Genomic DNA, 20906 nt, shown 5'->3' with positions numbered 1-20906 from the left:
CGAGCAAGCCCTCCTGATGTAGTTTGACCCCACAAAATAAAGCGTACCATCTGGGTTAACTTGGTTGAGTTTATGAAAACGGATCTAATATGAGTGTCATTCCAGATGAGGAATAAGACACTATTTCAAAGCATAGTACATGTAATGTTTGCCTAAGTACAATGTAATTACTACTAGTTGTTACACAGGATTTAGCTAGTTAAAATGAAGTGCATATTGAGGGGTACTTACTTGTACTAGTATGTTTCCCATCTTGACAATCTAATCGTCAGCTTCTGAAAGCGCCATCCAAGTGAGAAATAAACACACTAGTACACCACAGAGTACATGTATTTATGCAGATATTACAATCTAGTTACTAGGTGTTACACAGGATTTAGGCCTACTACTAATTACCAAGTGAAAATACCTACAAACATTAGCTTCTACTTTAGTCAACTTTAACATGCAAAAAGTACTTACATTTCTTACAAAATAATAAGGATTTTTATTTTTAGATTAATAATTAGATTAATTACATTAAACAAAGATAACAGAAATAACTACTCTAGTGGTGATTCAATTTTTCTTTTTTTAAATGTACGTTACAAGTAATAATGGAAATCAACAACTGTCTCTATCTTAATATGTTTCTTTCTTGTAAGCATTTTCCCATCCTGGAGTCTGAGACCTTGTGGAAATCTGTGGTAGAGGAGAAGAAGAATGTATGACAAATTAGCATTAGACACTATGTTACCTTATACTTGTAAGGACAGACGCTAGGAGACGAGAAGCAAGTACAGGGAGTGAATATTTAATGAATAAACAGACAGGAAACAAAACACGAACAGCGTCTGGACAAGAGACACATAACGACATTAATGCTGACTCAGGAAAGAAACTGAGGAAGTGACAGATATAGGGGAGGTAATTAATAACGTGATGGAGTCCTGGTGAGTCCGATGAAGCTCTGATGCGCGGAACTATGGTGACAGGTGTGCGTAATGATAAGCAGCCTGGCGACCTCGAACACCAGAAGGGGGGAGCGGGTTCAGACGTGAATGACCTCCCGCCCAGGGGTGCCAACCGGCGTCCCACCTGGGTGAGCCCGGCGGGCCGGCCAAGGCGCGAGAGCCCGACGAGCCGGCCGAGGCGCGGGAGCCCGACGAGCCGGCCGAGGCGCGGGAGCCCGACGAGCCGGCCGAGGCGCGGGAGCCCGACGAGCCGGCCGAGGCGCGGGAGCCCGACGAGCCGGCCGAGGCGCGGGAGCCCGACGAGCCGCGGCGATCCGCCAACCAAATCATAAAGAAGAAGAAGAAGAACCGTTATTGTGGATAGCTTCACACAAAGGTGAGGCCAGCTAGCTCGCTACAGTAGTTAGCTAGTGAGTAGCAACCATAGCGTAGCTATTTACCAGCTTTAGGTTAGGTAACTTAGCTAGCTAGTCAAAGTTAGAAAACTAGCTAGCTAGTGTGCTAGCTAATACAATAAACACGGAAAAGATGGCATGGAAAGTCTATTCTGTACAATCTGCTATGGTAAATATTAACAAAAATGGCAGCTAACGTGTGCTACCTAGCTAGCTTTGACAAAGGTTGGGAGCCAACACTAGCTAGGTAGCACACGTTAGTTGGACATCTCTTGGGGAGCCACTCGGCATCCCACCTGGGCGAGCCCGACGGGCCGGCCGAGGCGCGAGAGCCCGACGGGCCGGCCGAGGCGCGGGAGCCCGACGAGCCGGCCGAGGCGCGGGAGCCCGACGAGCCGGCCGAGGCGCGGGAGCCCGACGAGCCGGCCGAGGCGCGGGAGCCCGACGAGCCGCGGCGATCCGCCAACCAAATCATAAAGAAGAAGAAGAAGAACCGTTATTGTGGATAGCTTCACACAAAGGTGAGGCCAGCTAGCTCGCTACAGTAGTTAGCTAGTGAGTAGCAACCATAGCGTAGCTATTTACCAGCTTTAGGTTAGGTAACTTAGCTAGCTAGTCAAAGTTAGAAAACTAGCTAGCTAGTGTGCTAGCTAATACAATAAACACGGAAAAGATGGCATGGAAAGTCTATTCTGTACAATCTGCTATGGTAAATATTAACAAAAATGGCAGCTAACGTGTGCTACCTAGCTAGCTTTGACAAAGGTTGGGAGCCAACACTAGCTAGGTAGCACACGTTAGTTGGACATCTCTTGGGGAGCCACTCGGCATCCCACCTGGGCGAGCCCGACGGGCCGGCCGAGGCGCGGGAGCCCGACGGGCCGGCCGAGGTGCGGGAGCCCGACGGGCCGGCCGAGGCTACGTTTGTTAGCTATCTAGCTAGCTACAGTTAGCCAGCTAGCTAGCTAGCCAGCCAACACTTGGCTAGGTAGCTGGCAAATGCTAGCTAGATAGCTAACTTCCTATGCTAAATCGTACAGCAGAATTCTCTCTCCTGTCTTGACGTTGTTGTCTGAGAGGACAGTACACTACCACTTTTTTTAATTTTGTGGCAATCTATCCTGTCTGGATTTTGCACACTGACCTTCTTCTCGACCCCATTGTTTTTACAAAGGAACACATTCGAGGTCATCATTATTTCGAGCATGTTGCGCAGATTGGCAGACATTAAGCCTTAATTCCTTGACATGCCTTAATTCCTGGGATAAATAAATAATGGCACCAATGCATCACATCCAAAAGTGAGAATGTTCTTCAGCAGTGCAAGGTTACATGATGGAATAAGAGTTTGTCTCATGACCATTTTAAGTGCATTTATAAACCATTATTCAACCAAGCTTACAATTTGACCAGCAAAAATGATTATCTCTCAATTTTAACCAGAACTGTTTATTAATGTGTGTACAAATGTTTTTAATTGATGGTTAAAGCAATTTACCCATTGTCAAATACACTGTTTAAGAAAATAGTTTAAATTGTTAAACCATTTATGTGAACCGTTTGTGAACCCATTGATGCCATTACGCTCATAAGCTTTTACGAATTTGAAACAAAAGCTTGTCTTTGGCCTGGGTATCAGACTCCATCCCTTTATAGGCTCGTTGTAGAACGTTACGTCCGTTTTTATTAAACAGTACCCACTATTTCAGGCGCATCCGGAAGTCATCGTTCAGTGCGTGGAGGTTTTCTCTCTGTGCCTTCAGGAGTTGCCTAAGTTAACCGTAATCGATGTCAATAGAATTGCCATAGCCAAAACGTCAGTACTGAAAAGAAAATTGGAGAACGGCTTTAAATTATATGATTAAGAAGGTATGTATACTTAATTAAGCAATAAGGCCCAAGGGGGTGTGGTATATGGCCACAACACAACATGGAGTGCCTGGACACAGCACTAAGCCGTGGTATTGACAATATACCACAAACCCCAGAGGTGCCTTATTGTTATTATAAACTGGTTACCAATATAATAAGAGCAGTAAAAATAAAAGTTTTGTCATACCCGTGGTATACGGTCTGATATACCGCGGCTGTCAACCAATCAGCATTCAGGGCTCGAACCACACAGTTTATAATTAACATTAATAGCTAAATATTGCTAGCTAGTTCAGTACTTGCCAGTAGCGACAGCATTAGCCAGCTCGCTAAACTAGTAAACGAAACAATGGCGATCTAAGCAGAGTTGTGTCAATGAGGAGATCGGTTTTCAGTTGGCTAACATATCACAGGGTTTGTGCAGGCTGAAATATGGTGGGTTGGGATGCTATCAGCAGTGGTGTAAACTAAAGTACCGGTACTTAAAGATGCACTCCAGGATCTTAAGCACAACACATTTTTTACATATAGTACAAATTGGATTCGTAACATATTATACGAATTGCAAAAAACAAATTCAGTACCAGTCAAAAGTTTGGACACACCAACTCATTCCATGGTTTTTCTTTATTTTTACTATTTTCTACATTGTAGAATAATAGTTAAGACATCAACACTATGAAATGACACCAATGGAATCATGTAGTAACCATAAAGTGTTAAATATAAGTATATTTATATTTGAGATTCTTCAAAGTAGCCACCCTTTGCCTTGATAACAGCTTCGAACACTCTTGGCATTCTCTCAACCAGCTTCATGAGGTAGTCACCTGGAATGCATTTGAAATAACAGGTGTGGCTTGTTAAAAGTTAATTTGTGGAATTTATTTTCTTCTTAATGCGTTTGAGCCAATCAGGTGTGTTGTGACAATGTAGGGGTGGTATATAGAACAACAGCTCAAATAAGCAAAGAGAAATGACAGTCCATCATTACTTTAAGACATGAAGGTCAGTCAATCTGGAAAATATCAAGAACTTTGAACGTTTCTTCAAGTGTAATCGCAAAAACCATCAAGTGCTATGATGAAACTGGCTCTCATGAGGTTGAGCCCCGAGCCACGTGACTCGAAGCGCCTGCTTCCTCTGAGAGGCGGATACACAAAAAAAAAAATCGAAGCAATTCCACTTCTCGAAATGTTCACAGATGTAACCATTGCCAGTTTGTCCTTTACCCAGCCTGACACAATGTATGGGTCAGCCAAAAAGCAGGAATCCATTCTTTCCAAACATCTCACTCCTACCGGCTCAGGGCAAACATTGGAAGTCTCCACTACACCTGTCGCCGCAAGTAGGCCCACTTCATCCTGGACTGGCTCAACCTAAGAGCGCTTTTCACTGCCGTCTGACTCCATTTCGAGATTGTCAAGGTTCTCAAGAGAGCATGAAGACCTACAGTACAAGTCATATTACTTGGTTTGTAAACAGGAGATGTAGGTATGTACAGCTTGAACTAAGGTCTATACTCAGGAGACAAATCTATGATCTTAACAGCGCCATTCTTACGCTTTCGCATCATCTCACTTCCTCCCGCCCTCTATTGCTATCTATCTACCACCTTAGATATGAATAAAGTGATTCACAGACATGATCAGCAGAGATAGTGCCATGGATAGTACATGAGTTTTGATTGGTTTACAATTTAGTACTTAGAGGCGTTTTCCTGTCTAGCTAGCGAAACATACAAGTATTTATAAAAAAATGGCAAGTATTGACATTGCCAACAAAAGGAAATGTGTTCAGAAGAAATAAATATACACAATATGTAAAAAAACAGCTCTACCCTTGGCGGAGATAGATCATCTTGAAAACTAAAGCAGATACCTTGCTATGGCCTAGCCCAAGATGTACTCTTAAGGAGCCTAATGTTACTCCTCGAGGTCCGAAGACCTTGTGTTATTTTCAGAGGTAAACTGGCTCTGGCAGCATTCAAATACTCAATCTAAACTTAAATCGATTCTTAATTTTTTATGTTATTTAATTTGATTGAACCTTTATTTAACTAGGCAAGTCAGTTAAGAACAAATTCTTATTTACTATGACAGCCTACCAAAAGGCCTCCTGCGGGGACGAGGGATTAAAAGAATCTAAAAAATGTTTTAAAAATAGGACAAAACACACATCACGACAAGCGAGACACCACAACACTACATAAAGATAGACCTAAGACAACATAGCATTGCAGCAACACATGAGAACACAGCATGGTAGCAGCACAAAACATGGTACAAACATTATTGGGCACAGACAACAGCACAAAGGGCAAGAAGGTAGAGACAACAATACATCACATGAAGCAGTCACAACTGTCAGTAAGAGTGTTCATGATTGAGTCTTTGAATTAAGAAATTGAGATAAAACTGTCCAGTTTGAGTGTTTATTGCAGCCCGTTCCAGTCGGTAGCTGCAGCGAACTGAAAAGAGGACCGACCCAGGGATGTGTGTGCTTTGGGGACCTCTAACAGAATGTGACTGGCAGAACGGGTGTTGTATGTGGAGGATGAGGGCTGCAGTAGATATCTCAGATAGGAGGGAGTGAGGTTTAAGAGGGTTTTATAAATAAGCATCAATCAGTGGGTCTTCCGACAGGTATACAGAGACGACCAGTCTACAGAGGAGTATATAGTGCAGTGATGTGTCCTATAAGGAACATTGGCGGCAAATCTGATGGCTGAATGGTAAAGAACATCTAGCCGCTCGAGAGCACCCTTACCTGCCGATCTATAAATTACATCTCCGTAATCTAGCATGGGTAGGATGGTCATCTGAATCAGGGTTAGTTTGGCAGTTGGGGTGAAAGAGGAGCGATTACGATAGAGGAAACCAGATCTAGAATTAACCTTAGCCTGCAGCTTTGATACATGCTGAGAGAAGAACAGTGTACCATCTAGCCATCCTCCCAAGTACTTGTATGAGGTGACTACCTCAAGCTCTAACCCTCAGAGGTAGTAATCACACCTGTGGGGAGAGGGGCATTCTTCTTACCAAACCACATGACCTTTGTTTTGGAGGTGTTCAGAACAAGGTTAAGGGCAAAGAAAGCTTGTTGGACACTGAGAAAGCTTTGTTGTAGCCCGTTTAACACAAAATCCGGGTAGGGGCCAGCTGAGTATTAGACTGTATCATCTGCATATAAGTGGATGAGTGAGCTTTCTACTGCCTGAGCTATGTTGTTGATGTAAATTGAGTAGCGCTTGGGGCCTAGGATCGAGCCTTGGTATCAGGCAGTGGCTGAGACAGCAGATGTTCTGACTTTATACACTGCACTCTTGGAGAGAGGTAGTTAGCAAACCAGGCCAAAGACCCCTCAGAGACACCAATACTCCTTAGCCGGCCCACAAGAACGGAATGGTCTACCATATCAAAAGCTTTGGCTAAGTCAATAAAAATAGCAGCACAACATTGCTTAGAATCTAGGGCAATGGTGACATCATTGAGGACCTTTAAGGTTGCAGTGACACATCCAGAGGTGGTTAGATTAGGATGGGGGGCCAAGAATCCGTGTAACCAATAGAGTCAGAGTCCCGAGTGTGGGAACAAACAGTCTGTCCCACGGTTGGGTAAACAAGCAACAAGTGTATAGTCAACAAAGCACGCAGGAGTCATGAGGCAAATAGCATAAAGCACAATAAAAAAATATAACGACTTGGGGCTAGCCATTGTTCAGAGTCACTCGCCCCAACAGTGAGTATGTGCTGGAGGCAAGCGAAAGCTAGGGAGAGAGGGGGGAGTGTGGCGGGGTACCTGTACCAGACAGGGGGAGACAGGCCAGGGCAGACGGTGAACAGATCGCCAGATGGAATCCAAGCAGCAGTGCAGCAGGCAATGGTAGTAGGTGTCACACCCACTTGGGAGAAGAGGGAGGGAGATTCATTGTAGAAAATGCTAGGGGATGGTCTCTGAATAGCGCGAGGTGGCTTCAAAGGCCTCTGGATTTAGGTGGGGTAGGCTGTGAGACTCTCCTGACATTTTTGGCCTCAAAGGCTTTGACACCTCTCACTTCACACTTCAGTGCTAATTGAAGTTGTATCTGTTCTGTCCTAGCAAGCTTGGTAGCCTTAACTTAGCATTCAGTCCTTATAAAGTAAAATATATAATTGTAATGTATTAATCTTCTTGCCTTTCAAAATAGCTTCAAAATAGTTTACTGTTTTGGGTGGATGACTATTTAAAAATGTAAAATATCTTTATCAAATTACATAGACCTACATGTGCAAATTGCTGACAAAAATAAGTGAAATATCCTACTTGCGACAATATATAGTGCCTTCGGAAAGTATTCACACCCCTTGACTTTTTCCACATTTTGTTATACGTTACAGCCTTATTCAAAAATTGATTAAATAAATAAAAATCCTCAGCAATCTACACACAATACCCCGTAATAACGACGTGAAAACAGGTTTTTAGATTTTTTTGCACATTAATAAAAATTTAAAAACAGAAATACCTTATTTACATAAGTATTCAGACCCTTTGCTATGAGACTCGAAATTGAGCTCAGGTGCATCCTGTTTCCATTGATCATCCTTGAGATGTTTATACAACTTTATTCGAGTCCACCTGTGGTAAATTCAATTGATTGGACATGATTTGGAAAGGCACACACCTGGCAGAATGCCCACAATACGTACTTTAAGTCAGGATAGGAGACGGAGACAGTCACATGTAGGAACCGATCCAATGAATCATGTTGATGTAGGTTTAGATAGCAGTATATAAGACTTTATGTAAGGAACAGCCTTTTAGAACTCACTTCAGACCAGTACTTATGCATCTAAGTTTGACTGTATATATAGCCCTTGGTTAACTCCAAACTTGACTGCCCTTGACCAGCACAAAAATATCCTGTGGCGTACTGCATTAGCATCGAATAGCCTCCGCGATATGCAACTTTTCAGGGAAGTTAAGAACCAATATACACAGTCAGTTAGGAAAGCAAAGGCTAGTTTTTTCAAACATAAATTTGCATCCTGTAGCACAAATTCCGAAATACATTCTGTATACTTCTGGCCCTTCTTTGGACGCTGTGTTAACAAACCTCCAAATGAGCTTCAATGCCAGTCAACACTCCTCCTATGCACCTGGTTATATTTTGAGAAAACCATCACAAAAATACAAAAGTCTTGTGAATGTTAGAAAGAGCTTGGGCTGGTATCTAATTTCATCAGGATATTCATTCCTTGGACCATGGGCATCATGTTCCGCTTCATGTAGAAGTGGATCCCCAGCTAGCAACGAACAATCGGGAGCCCGGTGTCCCTCCAGTGGTCATGCGGCAGATTTTTTGCCCATTGCCTCATTCACGGGGCACCCGCTGCTTTGTCAAGCGGAGGTGGTGCTCCTGCCGTTCACGTGCCGCTTTCCTTACGCAGCCAACCCGCCCTTCTCCCGACCTGCGACACTACAGCTGCCAGTCCGAGGCAAATGCTTTTTCAGCATCAAGCCAGAGAAGTGCCTACTCCCATTCGCCACTTATTTTTATATATTTAAGATACATTGGATGCCATGTCCATTTGAAAAACGGTGTGTATTTACAAGTACTCTAAATGATTGTGTGTCTAAAATATATCAGATAATGAGGGGTAGTCCTGGATCAACAAGTGACAAAAAATACATTTTGTCAAATCAAATGTTATTATTTATTTACAGGCTTCTCACACAGTGAAAAGGGCAACAAAAGTGACATATTAATCAACATTGTAAATATACAAAAAAAAACGTTAAATAAGACTCAATTAAATGAGGTACAAAAGAAACATGCAGATCAAAGAAAATAAGATACAACTAAAATAGTCTACAGGCATATAGTATGGATACGGTTTGTATTAGCAGCATAGAATTATAATGAAAATATATGTTAGGTGACATTTTGTACCTATCTTTTGTACCTAATTTAATTGAGTCTTATTTAACATTTTGTATATTTACACTCTAGACCTATATCCATCCTGCCCTGCCTTTCTAAAGTCTTCGAAAGCCAAGTGAACAAACAGATCACTGACCATTTCGAATCCCACCGTACCTTCTCCACTATGCAATCTGGTTTCCGAGCTGCTCATGGGTGCACCTCAGCCACGCTCAAGGTCCCAAACGATATCATAACCACCATCGATAAAAGACAGTACTGTGCAGCAGTCTTCATCGACCTGGCCAAGGCTTTCAACTCTGTCAATCACCGTATTCTTATCGGCAGACTCAACAGCCTTGGTTTCTCTAATGACTGCCTCGCCTGGTTCACCAACTACTTCTCAGATAGAGTTCAGTGTGTCAAATCGGAGGGCCTGTTGTCCGGACCTCTGGCAGTTTCTATGGGGGTGCCACAGGGTTCAATTCTAAAGGCCGACTCTTTTCTCTGTGTATATCAATGATGTCGCTCTTGCTGCGGGTGATTCTTCGATCCACCTCTACGCAGATGACACCATTCTGTATACATCTGGCCCTTCTTTGGACACCGTGTTAACAAACCTCCAAACGAGCTTCAACACCATTCAACATTCCTTCCGTGGCCTCCAACTGCTCTTAAATGCTAGTAAAACGAAATGCATGCTCTTCAACCGATCTCTGCCCGCACCTGCCCACCCGACTAGCATCACTACTCTGGACGGTTCCGACTTAGAATATATGGACAACTATAAATACCTAGGTGTCTGGCTAGACTGTAAACTCTCCTTCCAGACTCACATGAAGCATCTCCAATCTAAAGTTAAATCTAGAATTGGCTTCCTATTTCGCAACAAAGCCTCCTTCACTCATGCTGCCAAACATACCCTCGTAAAACTGACTATCCTACCAATCCTTGACTTCGGCGATGTCATTTACAAAATAGCCTCCAACACTCTACTCGGCAAATTGGATGCAGTCTATCACAGTGCCATCCGTTTTGTCACCAAAGCCCCATATACTACCCACCACTGCGACCTGTATGCGTTGACTGGTCCTCGCTACATATTCATCGCCAAACCCACTGGCTCCAGGTCATCTATAAGTCTTTGCTAGATAAAGCTCCGCCTTATCTCAGCTCACTGGTCACCATAGCAACACCCACCCGTAGCACGCGTTCCAGCAGGCATATTTCAATGGTCATCCTCAAAGCCAACACCTCATTTGGCCGCCTTTCCTTCCAGTCCTCTGCTGCCAATGACTGGAACGAATTGCAAAAATCACTGAAGTTGGAGACATATCTCCCTCTCTAACTTTAAGCATCAGCTGTCAGAGCAGCTTACCGATCATTGCACCTGTGCACAGCCCATCTGTAAATTGCCCACCCAACTACCTCATCCCCATATTGTTATTTATTTTTTGCTCTTTTGCACCCCAGTATCTCTACTTGCACATCAATCACTCCAGTGTTAATGCTAAATTGTAATTATTTTGCCACTATGGCCTATATATTGCCTTACCTCCCTACTCTTACTACATTTGCACACACTGTATATTTTTCTTTTGCGTTATTGACTGTATGTTTGTTTATTCCCATGTGTAACTCTGTGATGTTGTTTTTGTCGCACTGCTTTGCTTTATCTTGGCCAGGTCGCAGTTGTAAATGAGAACTTGTTCTCAACTGGCATAACTGGTTAAATAAAGGTGAAATAAAATACAATAAAAACATAACTATTGCATTGGTCCGGTTGACTAAAGTGATTTAAGTGTGTACAGAATATAAATAAATGGTACGTGTGTGGTAGGGTGCAGTAGTCAGCCCAGGGTTCAACTGTTAGATTCGTTTTGTGGCTTGGGGATAGAGGCTGGCTTTTAGATAGGTGGTCCGAGACTTAATGCTGACCCTCAATGCAGCGGATCCCTCTCCCCTCTGCGCCACCTTGTCCCGTCTTCACGATCGGAGGCCCCTTTCAGGTAACGGGTGATCTGAATCTGGACCCCCTTGTCTGTGGCATCCTGGGTTGGAGTTCTTATGAAAGACACCTATACACAATGTAAGAACACCGAGTTACATTTTAATTGCACAAGGTCTTAAACAACAAGTAAAAATAATCGTTAAATATAATTACATATAGCCACATACAAACGTGATGCAAAATTGACTGTTCCCCCTAAAACAATTATGAATGTCTGTACTGTATGTTCCAGAGGCCATAGGTCATGTGTTAATGGCTATAAACTGTGTATCACTTTTGTGTCATCCTCAATTATTTGAATCAATTGTTTCCTCGTGTGTGGTTGTTTTGTTTTTAAATTGGCAAATAAATCAAATCAAATTGAAATCACTAAATAATTTAGGCTAAGGTTTATAGATCACAACACAAACAGCTTGCAGTCTCTGGCTGGCTGTGGTTAGCTGGATGGTGGTAGGTTAGCTGGACGGTGGCAGAATTTGAGATTTGAGCTTGCCTAGGGCATATAGCTGTCCTCTGATTGGAGGCTTAACGGCAGAGACGCAAATCACATCTTGAGCGGCAAACTCCACTCGCCCGCAGGCGGTAGGAATTTATAGCCTTTGGCGTAGCAACATCGGTTAATAAATAGCAAGCGGGGGACATTTTTTGCTATCTGGGCGAATTTCGATAGCATGCACTTCATCGGCAAAGCAAAGACGAACGCCACGTCGGCTTCTAACCACTTTTCCATCCAACCATTTCATGCAGATGAATTACCATACCCATGAAAAAAAGTCACGATGGAAACAAAGGAAACTTCAAATTCCGGTACAATTTTATAAATGCTAACAGACAATTTTTTCATTTGACATGGTGGGATCTTTTTGTGTTGATAAAATTAATTATGCGAGAAATGGCAGTGGAAATGCCTTTATGTGCAAATATTGATATAATAACCATCATATATCAAAGTAAACTTGGCGAGTCACCGATGATATGTTCGGTGCTGCACCAAGGTAAAGTAGGTTTTATAGTAGACATTCAACAGACAATCACCATTAGCCTATTTAAACAGACTTTTGCCGTAAAACCTTGACAACAATTTCCAATCCTCTCTGATTATTCTGAAGGATCTTTCAAAAGCAAATGTTTTTGTTGGGGACCAGGCAGATAAAGTAAAGTGTTGATTTGATAGAAATAATCGAATCATATAAAATTGCATTTTAAACTCTTTCCCACAATAACTTTTGCATCGATCGTCAAATAAACGTCAAATTCAAGTGCAAAGTATTGTAAAAAAAAATCTGGCCTACTTTTACAACCTTAGATTTACATAAAATGTTACATTTCCCTTTGATGGAAACATCTCTGGAAAATGTGCATATTGTTTTATTTAGATTTTAGAATACTCACATCAAAATCTGTAAAAAACTTGGACGGTAACCTAGCTATTTGCCATTTTTCCATAACGTTATGAGCGAATTAAGAAGGAATATCGACGGAATTTGTAATGATGTAGGCTAAGCAAAATTAGGTTTTCCATCAAAATAATAATTATTGCGAGCTTAAGAATATGTCGCTAAAGAAAATGTCATTTTCCCTTATGAAACGCACCAGCTCATTTTCCATCAATATCGATTTAACTTGCTTTGACTGCGAATATTAATAAGGCCAGATGAGGTGTGGTATATTGCAAATATACCATGGCTAAGGGTGCCTTGTTGCTATGATAAACTGGTAACCAACGTAATTAAAACAGTAAAAAGTAATTATTTGTAATACCTGTGGTACACGGTCTGATATACCACAGCTTTCAACCAATCAGCATTCAGGGCTCAAACCACCGAGTTTATAATTGGCAATAAATTCTGTTTGTGCATGTGCATAACTATAGATAAATCCGACCGGAGAGTTTGAGTAATGAAAGTTGGACAGAAGATCTTGAAACCTCTGCAAAAAACACTTGGATGAACTTCAAAAAATGAATGTTAGGCTATTTTCAGGAAATTGTACCATTATTAATGTGCAAGATGTTGACTACAAACAATTATAAATGGCCTATTTTCGAGTTTAATTGTTATTTCAATAGGCATAGGCTACTGACTAAAATCTTGGTTTATAATTGCAATTCAACTTTTTGCTGGTTTGCTGAGCATGTAGCCTATAGCCCTTGATAGGCCAACAACTACTTTCATGGAAAAGTCCACAATGAAACTGACATTAAAATGTGGAGAATGATACATTTGCGATAGAGCTGTGATCATGATCCCAACTGATAACTTCCAATTGAATTAACTAAACAAACATGGACATTAATAATTATATAATAACAAGGCTACAACAACAATAAACTGAAGTTATAGGCTATTTATTAAATCCGTTTGCCAGCTCCAGGTAGGCTACTGTACATAAGTGGCACATATTGATTTGCAATTACTTATTTCAACATATTTATTGTATCAAATGGTAGGTTACAGTAGCCTACAATGGCATAGAAAGTAATAGCATACTTGATGGCCAACAGTTGCAAATGTATCATTCTTCACATTTAATGTCAGTTGGTTTTAGGGCCTATAATGCAATTCTTCAGAAAATGGGCGTGGCTTCACAATATTTTCAGATTAAAAGAAAATGGAGGAAAATGTACTGCTGAAGTCCGATGAGAGCAGATTCAAATCCCTTGCTTTCACAAATTATGGCAAATGTTAAGAAAATATTTAGCAATGTAATAAAGTAATGACTTTTAAATTACGTTACATGTTATGTTGGCTGACAATTTGTTATCTACACTAGCCTTATGAACCGCATATCATTACAGCAGTTGCTTGTATGGACCGGTATGTTAGCTAGATACCTAATGTTAGTTGGCTAATAACACATCAAACTTGCCATCGAACTTGCCAGTATATTAACCAGTGGAAACTGCAGAGGGGAGGACGGCTGTCAAACGGTAGGTGTAGCTGGTGCATGGAAGTCAGGCGCAGGAGAGCAGAGATGAGTGGACAAAGCACTTTACTGGGGCAATATTTGAACAGAACGCAACCGCGTCACAAAAACAAATGCCCAAAGAACAAGAGGCAGCACAAAGTACACACAACCAAGTACAAAGTACCGGCTGCCACAAAGCACGGGTACAAAACAAAACCTGGCGCACACCAGCCGGAAGCGTGACAGCCTGACATTAAACAATTTCGCACACAGACATGGGGGGAACAGAGGGTTATATACACGACAAGTAACGAGGGAATGTAAATCAGGTGTGTGGGAAAACAAGACAAAATAAAATGGAAAATGAACGGTGGATCAGCGATGGCTAGAAGACCGGCAACGTCGACCGCCGAACGCCGCCCGAACAAGGAGAGGAACCAACTTTGGTGGAAGTTGTGACAGTACCCCCCCCCCTTGACGCGCAGCTCCAGCAGCGCACCGACACCGGCCTCGGGAACGACCCGGAGGGCGAGGTGCAGGGCGATCCAGACGGAGACGGTGGAACTCCCGCAGCATTGAAGGGTCCAACACGTCCTCCACCGGAACCCAGCATCTCTCCTCCGGACCGTACTCCTCCCACTCCACAAGGTACTGAATGCCCCTCGCCCAACGCCTCGAATCCAGTATGGAGCGAACGGAATACGCCGGGGCCCCCTCGAGGGGGCGGAGGAACCTCCCGCACCTCAGACTCCTGGAGCGGGCCAGCCACCACCGGCCTGAGGAGAGACACATGGAACGAGGGGTTAATACGGTAATCGGGGGGAAGCTGCAACCTGTAACTAACCTCGTTCAGTCTCCTCAGGACTTTAAATGGCCCCACAAACCGCGGCCCCAGCTTCCGGCAGGGCAGGCGGAGGGGCAGGTTTCGGGTCGAGAGCCAGACCCAGTGACGGTCTGTGCTGGCTGTCTGGCGCAGCATGGCCCGCAAAAGGTGAACATGAGCGGCGTCCCATTTCTCCTCCGCGCGCTTGAACCAGTCGTCCACCGCAGGGGCCTCGATCTGACTCTGATGCCAAGGCGCCAGAACCGGCTGGTACCCCAGTACGCACTGGAAGGGGGAGGAGTGGCGGAGCGAGTTCTGGACCATCTCTGCCCAGGGCACGAACGCCGCCCACTCCCCCGGCCGGTCCTGGCAATAAGATCTCAGAAACCTACCCACATCCTGGTTCACTCTCTCCACCTGCCCGTTACTCTCGGAGTGAAAACCCGAGGTAAGGCTGATCGAGACCCCCAGACGTTCCATGAACGCCCTCCAGACCCTCGAAGTGAACTGGGGACCCCGATCAGACACTATATCCTCAGGCACCCTGTAGTGCCGGAAGACGTGTGTAAACAAGGCCTCCGCAGTCTGTAGGGCCGTAGGGAGACCGGGCAGAGGGAGGAGACGGCAGGACTTAGAAAAACGGTCCACAACGACCAGGATCGTGGTGTTACCCTGTGAGGGAGGAAGATCGGTAAGGAAATCCACTGACAGGTGCGACCAAGACCGTTGTGGAACGGGTAAGGGGTGTAGCTTACCTCTGGGCAGGTGCCTAGGAGCCTTACACTGGGCACACACCGAGCAGGAGGAAACATAAACCCTCACGTCCTTAGCCAAAGTGGGCCACCAGTACTTCCCACTCAGACAGCGCACCTTCCGACCGATGCCTGGATGACCAGAGGAAGGTGACGTGTGGGCCCAATAGATCAGCCGGTCACGGACAGCAGACGGAACGTACAGACGCCCAGCGGGACACTGAGGGGTAACGGGCTCTGCATGTAACGCCTGCTCAATGTCCGCGTCCAGCTCCCACACTACCGGCGCCACCAGGCAGGAGGCCGGGAGTATGGGGGTGGGATCCATGGGCCGCTCCGTGTCATACAGCCGGGACAGTGCATCTGCCTTCACGTTCTGGGAACCTGGTCTGTAAGAAAGGGTGAAAACAAAAACTAGTGACAAACATGGCCCACCTTGCCTGGCGAGGGTTCAGTCTCCCGCCCGGATGTACTCCAGATTGCGGTGGTCAGTCCAGATGAGAAAAGGGTGTTTAGCCCCCTCAAGCCAATGTCTCCACGCCTTCAAAGCCTTGACGACAGCCAACAGCTCCCGGTCCCCCACGTCATAGTTTCGCTCCGCCGGGCTGAGCTTCCTCGAGAAGAAGGCACAGGGGCGGAGCTTCGGTGGCATACCCGAGCGCTGAGAGAGCATGGCTCCTATCCCAGCCTCGGACACGTCCACCTCCACTATGAATGCCAAAGAAGGATCCGGATGGGCCAGCACGGGGGCCAAGGTAAACAGAGCTCTCAGGTGACCAAAAGCCCTGTCCGCCTCAGCCGACCACTGCAAACGTACCGGTCCCCCCTTCAGCAGTGAGGTAATGGGAGCCGCTACCTGACCTAAACCCCAGATAAACCTCCAGTAGTAATTGGCAAACCCTAGAAACCGGAGCACCTCCTTTACCGTGGTGGGAGTCGGCCAATTACGCACGGCTGAAATGCGGTCACTCTCCATCTCCACTCGAGGTGGAAATGCGGTACTCTAGGAAGGAGACGGACTGTTGGAAAAACAGGCATTTCTCAGCCTTGACGTACAGGTCATGCTCCAACAGTCGACCAAGCACCCTGCGCACCAGGGACACATGCTCGGCGCGTGTAGCGGAGTATATCAGAATGTCATCAATATACACCACTACACCCTGCCCGTGCAGGTCCCTGAAAATCTCGTCTACAAAGGCTTGGAAGACTGATGGAGCATTCATCAACCCGCAAGGCATGACGAGGTACTCATAATGCCCTGAGGTAGTACTGAACGCCGTCTTCCACTCGTCTCCCTCCCGGATACGCACCAGGTTGTAAGCGCTCCTGAGATCTAGTTTGGAAAAGAAGCACCCCCGTGCATTGACTCAATCGCTGTGGCTATAAGAGGTAGCGGGTAACTGTATCTCACAGTGATCTGTAACCCTTGCAGCCTGCAGTGAAGGCCTATCCACCACCATCTATCCACCACCATGAACTCTTCAAGAACACCATTCATACCCTCAACTCTTTTAACAGCTGCTGCCTAACTTTGGCCACCTCATTTTCTTTCACCCTTGTCAGGCATTCAAAAGACGTGGCTTCCTGGTTCCCACCACAATTGCAACATGTCACATTTTCATAACTTTTAGAACACATGATATAAACTTGTCCACAACTTGGACATGCTGGTTTCTCCCTTCCGCCAACACTTGAAACATGACCAAAAGCTTTACAGTGATCATGCTGCATGCTCTGACTCTGTAGTTTATATACCCCAACTGCACTTGAATAGGGAGAGACTCCATATCAAAAAAACAAAAGAACAGATGAACTCTTCACTTTTTCATAATTCACCACACAATTCATCCAATGTGCATCAATCACTCCAGGAATATTTTTCATCTCTTCACCATCGACTTCCCACTAGACGCCATATTACCCCCTTTAGGGGTGCCCTGTTCCCAGTGATGTAAAGTACTTAAGTAGTACTTTAAAGTATTTATACTCAGGTTTTTTGGGGGGTATCTGTACTTTACAATTTATATTTTTGACAACTTTTAATTTACTACATTCCTAAAGACAATAATGTACTTTTTACTCCATACATTTTCCTTGACACCCAAAAGTACTCGTTACATTTTGAATGCTAAGCAGGACAGGAAAGTGGTCCCATTCACACACTTATCAACAGAACATCCCTGGTCATCCATATTGCTTCTGATCTGGCTTACTCACTAAACACACATGCTTCGTTTGTAAATTATGTTGGTGTGCCTCTGGCTATTCGTAAATAAAAAAACAAGAAAAGGGTGCTGTCTGGTTAGCTTAATATAAGGAATACTTATTGATACTTAAGTATATTTTAGTAATTACATTTACTTTTGATACGAAAGTATATTTTAAACAAAATACTTTTACTCAAGTAGAATTTTACAGGGTGACTTTTACTTTTATCGTTCTCTATTAAGGTATCTTTACTTTAACTCAAGTATGACGATTGGGTACTTTTTCCACCACTGCCTGTTCCGAAGAGACACACACACACGACACGTCAAACTTAGCAAATCGGGTGAGAAGCAACACAAGTTCCTTATTAGGAAAGGTTGTCCTATCTCTCCGTACCTGTTTTTATTAATCACCCAACTTCTTACAAATTCTTTAAATAATAGTCCTGTACAAGGTATTTCCATAGGTTTGCAATTATAATATTGACAAAGTTCCAGTGAAACTTTCTGCTTCTCATCAGCAGGTTCTCTTGTCATGGTCCTTAATTTATAAGCATAATTTTTCTCCACACAGATATTATATATGGAATAATCAGGATATATTGTATAAAAATACTTATTTGGTTTTTAGAATATTGGTTCTGAAATAATATCCTATTTGTGAGCCAACTGGTAAATGCAGAGGGTCTTTTACTCAGTTATAAAGAATTCTTATCACTTTACAAGGTCCCTGTAACACAAAGAATTTGCAATTGTTTTAGATGCCATTCCCTCAGGTGTTGCTTTATTATTCAGGAACATGTCAAGACCTGACCCTCAGAGCCTACCTTCCATTGACCCTGTTGACTCATCAGTAGGAAAGATTTGTTTCTCTTTTGGTCCATTCAACAACAGAGCGATACGAACCTTGTTTCAGCAGGATGTATCTATACCTTATGTCATGCCTTATTGGAATGGATTTATTGATAATATCTGTTGGAAAAAAGTTTGGATGTTGCCACACACATACCTACTTGTTAACAAAATTAAGTAAGTTTTCTTTCAAATTATTCCTAAATATTATCCTGCCAACCACTATATGAAGAAGTTTAAGGAAAACATCAACTCAAATTGCTCCTTTTGTAATGACCACCCAGAAACAGTGTTGCATCTTTTTTGGCATTGTATTCATGTAAGAAAACTGTGGCAAGACCTCAGTAGATTTATAATTGAACACATTTATGAAAATCTTACACTATTGTGGAGAGATGTACTGCTTGGATTCTTTACCTACGATAGAAATAAGCTGAAACATTTTTATGTAATTAATTTCATTATTCTTTTGGCCAAATTTCATATTCACAAATGTAAATTTACAAACAAAAAAACAAACATTTTCTTACCTTACAAAAAGAAATTGAACTGTATTTTAAGACAAATACTCTACTAACAAAAAAGCTGTAAGAATTATAAGTGTATGTATGTCCCTTAAAGTCCTTGTGTAATGTGATATTGTACCCCCTAGCCCAATTGTCCATTGTATATTATTCATATATACTCGTGTTCCCACATGTACTTCCTGTATTGATTTGTTGTTAAAAAAACAAAACAACAACAACAAAAAACAACACAAGTTCCTTCTGATCCGCAGAAGTACAACAAATCAAATCAAGCCCACCTCACAGCCTTCACGTTACCCATCACTTTCTCCACCAGTTTGGATAGCTCAAATTGATTCTTCAAGAAGAATTTTGGACAATACACTAATTGTCCTTGATTCTACCGCAATTAGATTAACAATCCGCTTGAGCTTCCGCTTCCGCCATCTTTCCCGCCACCATCAAATTTGGCAGGCTGTTGGCAATTTGGCCAACTTCCGACTCCTGGTGCATACGTACCTCCTCTCCCTCGATTTTATTTGTCGACTTCCGGCTACTTTCAGTGTATCACTCAAACGCTGACTTGCATGTTCTTCCATTGAAAATAGTGTGCGCACGCGCCTGAAGTAGGAAGCATCATTTTGTGGAAACTCCGTTTGTAGGTAAGATCAAATAAACATAATCGTTACTGTATCGTTAAACATTACATCTAAATGGCTAGAAAGATGATGTGCGAAATAATCTTACTTTTATATTGTTAATACGTTTATTTTTGTGAAGCGAACCTAATAGTAGCTATGTCAGCCAGCCACGTCGCAAGGGACGGGGAGTTTGGTTGATCGTGTTGTTGATGTCCAGAATATTAATTCCCTGACAACTATGATGGCTGGCTAGCTGCTAACCCACCACCAACTGCTTTTAGCTACGCACTTGGTTTGAAAACTATAGATAAGTACGGAACGTAAGCTGTTTTGAACATACAGAGTGTTGGTCATCATAACTTGGAACTGCGCGTTTTGTTTCGATGAAACAATGTGACAAACCGATTGACTGGCGTCAGTGTTCAAGTCTGGCTTGAAATGGTTCAACAGTCGAAGTAGCGTCTTATTGGAGCAGTGTCCCATGTAAATTGCGTAGTGCTTTCAAGGTAACTTCTATTAAAAACCCCTGAACACGAATTAATCTAATCAAAATACTGAATATGCCCATTTTAGTCGTTTGTTTGATCCAAACAATGGTTTGTTTGAATTTTGGCCAATCTCTAAATGTAATAAACTATCGCAAAGTCATTGTTGCAAGGAGCGAGGATTTTGGCATCAAATGTACATTTTAGTCATTTAGCAGACTCTCTTATCCAGAGCGACTTACCGTAGTGAGTGTATACATTTTCGTACTTTTATCCTGGCAAATGCCACCTCTACGTTTTTTTACAGGTCATGTCATGCATGATGGTCTTTGTTTTCTTGGTCCACGTCAGATGCATGCTAGTAGCACATACGTCAGAGGTACACACTGTGAGTAGGTGGCTTGTAACCAATGATGTAGCACAAAGGTGAGCAGGCCTTTCTAATCGACCTGGCCCGGGTATCCTGGAAGGATATTGAACCCCCTCCACCAGTCAGTATAGAATGCCTGGTTGTTCTTTAAAAGTGCTTTCCTCACCACCTTAAATATGCATGCCCCTTTAAAAAAAAATACACAATTTCAATAAGCATTTCTCTACG

At 43.2% G+C, this 20906-nt stretch overlaps 1 protein-coding gene and 1 long non-coding RNA gene across 2 annotated transcripts in view; one reads left to right on the top strand and one right to left on the bottom strand.

Moving 5' to 3' along the window:
- Positions 1–300: 300 nt before the first annotated feature.
- On the bottom strand, positions 301–20719 carry LOC115208295 (uncharacterized). The gene is made up of 3 exons (XR_003881137.1): positions 20551–20719; positions 11063–11202; positions 301–681 (listed from the first exon to the last, which is right to left on the bottom strand). It is a non-coding gene; the product is annotated as an uncharacterized LOC115208295 (long non-coding RNA).
- The window catches only part of LOC115208294 (phosphatidate phosphatase LPIN2), a 37645-nt gene continuing 36478 nt past the window's right edge, over positions 19740–20906 (top strand). Inside the window, exon 1 of the mRNA XM_029776234.1 lies at positions 19740–19844. The gene's annotated coding sequence lies outside the window, so the exon portion shown is untranslated. The remainder of the gene's footprint in view (positions 19845–20906) is intronic.

This window comes from Salmo trutta, chromosome 14 (genome assembly GCF_901001165.1).
Source record: "Salmo trutta chromosome 14, fSalTru1.1, whole genome shotgun sequence".
NCBI classification, from domain to species: domain Eukaryota; kingdom Metazoa; phylum Chordata; class Actinopteri; order Salmoniformes; family Salmonidae; genus Salmo; species Salmo trutta.
This window is presented reverse-complemented; position numbering and strand designations above follow the sequence as displayed.